The sequence below is a fragment of the Schistocerca cancellata genome, chromosome 3, assembly GCF_023864275.1.
Source record: "Schistocerca cancellata isolate TAMUIC-IGC-003103 chromosome 3, iqSchCanc2.1, whole genome shotgun sequence".
Taxonomy (NCBI): Eukaryota; Metazoa; Arthropoda; class Insecta; order Orthoptera; family Acrididae; genus Schistocerca; species Schistocerca cancellata.
In genome coordinates this window covers 101,847,411-101,853,410 of record NC_064628.1, presented here as the reverse complement: position 1 = coordinate 101,853,410, position 6,000 = coordinate 101,847,411, and positions in this window count along the sequence as shown.

Below are 6,000 nucleotides of genomic sequence, written 5' to 3'. Positions count from 1 at the left end.
TCTTTCATCTAAATAAAACAGCAGAATTCAAAACATTACCAAACAGTTTGTCCAAAAATAAGAGATTTATAGTGATAAGCACGCCCAGGCGTTTCTGCCTGCAACAGACCTGGCGTTGGCCGTGCCTAGCTGACGTGACGTCATCAACAAGCGCCGGGGCCTTCTTTTGAGTCGGTGTTGGTAGCACACGCAGTTTCACGTTGTCAACATGCGCTGTAGAAATCGACGACAGTATCTTTGCACCTGGCAGTAGATTTTATCGTGATATCTCACGAGGATGGGATGAACCTCTTGATAGTATATGCACAACTGTCTTGAAATCATTCAAAATGCGATGCGTTTCCCTCAGTCTACTTGCTTACTCTATCATCATCACGTGTTTTCCATAACGGCCACGGGAGGCCAAGTGCGACAATATCCTGGTCTGCCATACACATTCCTGTTGTGCGTTTGCCGCCAGAGTCGTTGACACGGCTATGGGACCTCGGAGCGCCAGAGTGTAGCCCCCTTCCCTTGCTGCTCTCCCCCTCCCCCCCCCCCCTCCTGCGGTCGTAAAGCACGAAGTGCGGCCCGAGTAAACACCGCCGCTGCCTGAATGAAGCCCGTACCGTCCCGGAATGCACGCGCGAGCGTGTGTGCGACCCGACAGCTTTATCCCCGTCCTAAATCACCCGGAAAACGATCGCTTCCTGCATCGGACGTCGCGGTGAATAGTTCTCCGGCCGAGCTGCGAACATTCAGACCAGTTAGAGAGCGATCACTCTTGCGTGAACGGTGTGTAACACGGCGTTCGCTTTACGGGTGGTTTTCGGGCTCCACAATAGCAGGAGGAAGACTTCACGTCGCGGCGATAAATTCGCGTGAAATGTGGGAAACTTTTCACACAGTCTTTCATCGACATATTTTGTACGCCACGAACGCTGGACAAAGCCGTAGGCTACTGAGATGAATCTGGCACGGTTATTTGAATGCGCCGTGCTTGTCAACACTTTTTACTGCACCTGCGATTGCACGAACTGTACAAACTGATAGAGATAGGAATGAAGCTTTTCTAACGATTGCTCTTCCGATGGGACAAATCAAAACATAACAACGCTATCTCCAACTTACTACGCCACAAACGGTTTCGCGAGCCGTCCCTTTACACACAGTAGCGTCCAATTGTTTTAAATAAACACTATTTTGTGACAATAAAAAAACTAGAGAGCATTTGGTTAAAGGTAACTACAGAGAAACGAAAATTTAACTGACTCGAAACAAAAGGTTATTCGCATAACGAAGAAACTTCCTGAGTAGTTTTAGAACTCAGTATGGTGGTTTATATAGGCACGTAGTCTATAAGGAAGAACAAATGTACACCTCGGTCATCATTCTATGACTGTCTGTAACGAACGAACTTCATTGTTCATCTTTTATTAAATTTCCTAGATTCTATTGAATGGTTAACTTTTCCTACATTCGTTGAAAACGAATGACGTCTCCATATGTATGGCTAGGCAAACAATTGATAACTTTTATTTTTGGCTCCAGCCAATATAAAAATTATCAATTGTCAATCTGGACAGACATATGGAGAGTGTACTGGTGCAAAGGTTTTTAACTACCGCTAACAGTCACAAAATTTGTCAACTAATGCATCATTTATTTGTTGTGCGACATGTTTCGAGGGAATACCTCACCATCAGGCTATATGGCGTTACAAAAACAATTTCGCAATAAAATCGTACAGATTTTAAACAGTCTTTTCATAAATGCTGTGGTTATCCTGTGGAAGAAGAGAAAACCTAGTAAGAGGCGATGTCACTTTGTAAGCTGGACTGATGTTTGCATGAAAATACTTTGTAACAGTCGCTCACTTTGTTCTTATGCCATGGCATTCTCGTTGTCATGGGCTGAGGTGTTTCAGTTTCTGTGGCTCTCTTGATCACTGTTCACAAATTTTCACAGACGTATCAGTAACTTGGAAACATGATCACAAAAACAAATCTGCAGTGCAGTGGACAAGATGGCGGTCAAAATACAGCTGGTTTCGATTTGACTATCGATCTGTCGATCTATATGGTGTCAGATGTTTGACAGTGTCTTCTGCACGTCTTGTTATCGTATTACAGATGTGGGTTGACGAAATACATTACAAACTGAGCACCAGTTACAACATTATTGTACAAATGACGATATAAGAACTATTTATTTTACATACTTCTACGCTGGGGTCGAAAGACTGTGATGTTATGCATCTTTTATTCTGAAAGTACTGTAGTGAAACTGGAAAAGAAATGTGAATTTTTGAAGTCTGTCACTTCATTCAGGATCTTGGTATTCCCCATGTGGCCATGGATGAATATTTCCATTTCTTCCGAGATGTCCATTTTCCTGCTCTTTTCTAAGTTATGTAGTACTATGAGATCGTTGTCTATTGTAACACTGTGTCCTGTTTCATTGATATGTTTCGCTATAGCTGATTTATTCGGTTTACCAAGTCTGAAACAGTCAGTGTGTTCCTTAAATGGCTTCAAAAAGAGTGCTGGTGACTGGCTCGCTCTTTGGAGTCATGGACAACAACCTGACGCATAAAAGAAAGACTGAAATTTGTGTTAAAACGTACAAACTGATGATGAGTGAACGCATGAGAATTGCGTAATAGTGCCGATGGTTTGTAGAATGCTAGAGTGAAGGCGAATCGTGGGTGACATAAACGCATCCGTCTGCATCTGCGGCTCCGCGGGGACGAATTCAGTAAGATAATACTTATGCTCACGAACAAACGATCAACAGACTCGAGCGCCATAATGTGAAAGCGATTCAGATTCGTGTGTGAAGGCAGTGTGTTGATAGGGTTGCCTGAGAAGGGACTAATTGTGAATATAATCCAAGTTTCATTAAAGCTGTGTCACGGTAATTGGTAGTACAGCACCCAGTCATTACGTCAGTATCGGTCTGTATGCTAAACGAACGTTTCAGCGCGGTCGCACTCACGGTGTTACGAAGGAAGGAGGCTGTCTTGTCCTGAACGTGGCAGGCGGGGGCGGAAAAGCACCAGGTCGTAAAACGCAGTCTCTCTTCCCACGTGGCACTGCCGTATATTACACCTGGTCGGTTTCCACACACTTACTCAAGATCGCGAGGCTGCTCGGAAAACGCAACCTCAAAACCGTCTTCCGACCACCGCCGAAAATGAAAAATGTTTTTGGCTCTGCGGAGGACCTATATAGTCTAACACGTCAGGGACGTATTGGGTGCAGAATGAGAATTTCACTCTGCAGCGGAGTGTACGCTGATATGCAACTTCCTGGCAGATTAAAACTGTGTGCCGGACCGAGACTCGAACTCGGGACTTTTACCTTTGCCTTTCTCATTCTGGAAACATTCCCCCAGGCTGTGGCTAAGCCATGTCTCAGCAATATCCTTTCTTTCAGGAGTGTTAGTTCTGCGAGGTTCGCAGGAGAGCTTCTGTAAAGTTTGGAAGGTAGGAAACGAGGTACTGGCAGATGTAAAGCTGTGAGGACGGGGCGTGAGTCGTGCTTGGGTAGCTGAGTTGGTAGAGCACTTGCCCGAGAAAGGCAAAGGTCCCGTGTGCGAGTCTCGGTGCGGCACACAGTTTTAATCTGGCAGGAAGTTACGCACTGGGTGGTCAGAAATAGTCTGGAAACCTTGTAATAGTATTACAGGTTAGGCTGTGCTGCGAAATACTTGTTAAGAAAAAAATTGTATACGTTGCACTGTTTTTGCGTTAATTAGCATTAAAGTTGGAAGCGGCCCGCCAGAGACTGCGTCTCCAAACGTGTTCTTCGTGTGGTTTCCTAAAACCGAACAAGAGAGCGAGACAAAAATTGTACTTGAGTCGGTAGTAAGGATCGAACCCGAACCAAAGGCTGAACTGCCTGTTGCGGTAACTTCTTTTGTGTCCCGCCTGGAAGGCGTCGCGTGGGTGTGCTCCTGCAAACTGAAGGGTAGGCCGAGTGTAGGGAGCGAATAGGAGCGGGAAAAGGTGAAGTACTTTGGTACTGCTGGTAGATTTTACAAGTTTACCATAGTCAGAATGAGGATTACATTAGGCTTACTTAACTTTGGCTGAGATGAGCAGGTAGGTGCGAAGCCGAGCAGGTATCAACGCTAACAGCGGATAGAAGTTACAAAGGCAAAATCTGTAGTGGCTCGCCCACTATGAAATAGAAACAATGTTGCTTGGTCGTCTACTCGGAATCACATGGGCTGAATCTGGAGCGGCGCTCGTAGAGCTGCACAGCGCCGGCTAGAGGGCGGTGTCGTCGGTGTCGGTGTCGCAGTGCCAACCTAAGAACTTGCACCTACGCCGTGGCATCGTAGCTATCGATACCACAACTTCCTCCCTATGATTTCTCAAACTGGGGAACAATCAAGAATGGTGTGCCGCAAGGTTCGGTCTTGGGTCCTCTGCTGTTCTTAATATACAGGGTTATTACAAATGATTGAAGCGATTTCATAGCTCTACAATAACTTTATTATTTGAGATATTTTCACAATGCTTTGCACACACATACAATAACTCAAAAAGTTTTTTTAGGCATTCACAAATGTTCGATATGTGCCCCTTTAGTGATTCGGCAGACATCAAGCCGATAATCAAGTTCCTCCCACACTCGGCGCAGCATGTCCCCATCAATGAGTTCGATAGCATCGTTGATGCGAGCTCGCAGTTCTGGCACGTTTCTTGGTAGAGGAGGTTTAAACACTGAATCTTTCACATAACCCCAAGGAAAGAAATCACATGGGGTTAAGTCGGGAGAGCGTGGAGGCCATGACATGAATTGCTGATCATGATCTCCACCACGACCAATCCATCGGTTTTCCTATCTCCTGTTTAAGAAATGCCGAACATCATGATGGAAGTGCGGTGGAGCACCATCCTGTTGAAAGATGAAGTCGGCGCTGTCGGTCTCCAGTTGTGGCATGAACCAATTTTCCAGCATGTCCAGATACACGTGTCCTGTAACGTTTTTTTCGAAGAAGAAAAAGGGGCCGTAAACTTTAAACCGTGAGATTGCACAAAACACGTTAACTTTTGGTGAATTGCGAATTTGCTGCACGAATGCGTGAGGATTCTCTACCGCCCAGATTCGCACATTGTGTCTGTTCACTTCACCATTAAGAAAAAATGTTGCTTCATCACTGAAAACAAGTTTCGCACTGAACGCATCCTCTTCCATGAGCTGTTGCAACCGCGCCGAAAATTCAAAGCGTTTGACTTTGTCATCGGGTGTCAGGGCTTGTAGGAATTGTGAACGGTAAGGCTTCTGCTTTAACCTTTTCCGTAAGATTTTCCAAACCGTCGGCTGAGGTACGTTTAGCTCCCTGCTTGCTTTATTCGTCGAATTCCGCGGGCTACGCGTGAAACTTGCCCGCACGCGTTCAACCGTTTCTTCGCTCACTGCAGGCCGACCCGTTGATTTCCCCTTACAGAGGCATCCAGAAGCTTTTAACTGCCCGTACCATCGCCGAATGGAGTTAGCAGTTGGTGGGTCTTTGTTGAACTTCGTCCTGAAGTGTCGTTGCACTGTTATGACTGACTGATGTGAGTGCATTTCAAGCACGACATACGCTTTCTCGGCTCCTGTCGCCATTTTGTCTCACTGCGCTCTCGAGCGCTCTGGCGGCAGAAACCTGAAGTGCGGCTTCAGCCGAACAAAACTTTATGAGTTTTTCTACGTATCTGTAGTGTGTCGTGACCATATGTCAATGAATGGAGCTACAGTGAATTTATGAAATCGCTTCAATCATTTGTAATAGCCCTGTATATTAATGACTTGCCATTCTATATTCACGAAGATGCAACGCTGGTACTTTTTGCCGATGATACGAGTATAGTTATCACACCCGACAGACAAGAATTAACTGGTGAAATTTTAAACGATGTTTTTCAGAAAATCATTAAGTGGTTCTCTGCAAATGGGCTCTCATTAAACTTTGACAAAACACGGTATATACATTTCCACACAGTAAATGGAATGACCCCATTAATGA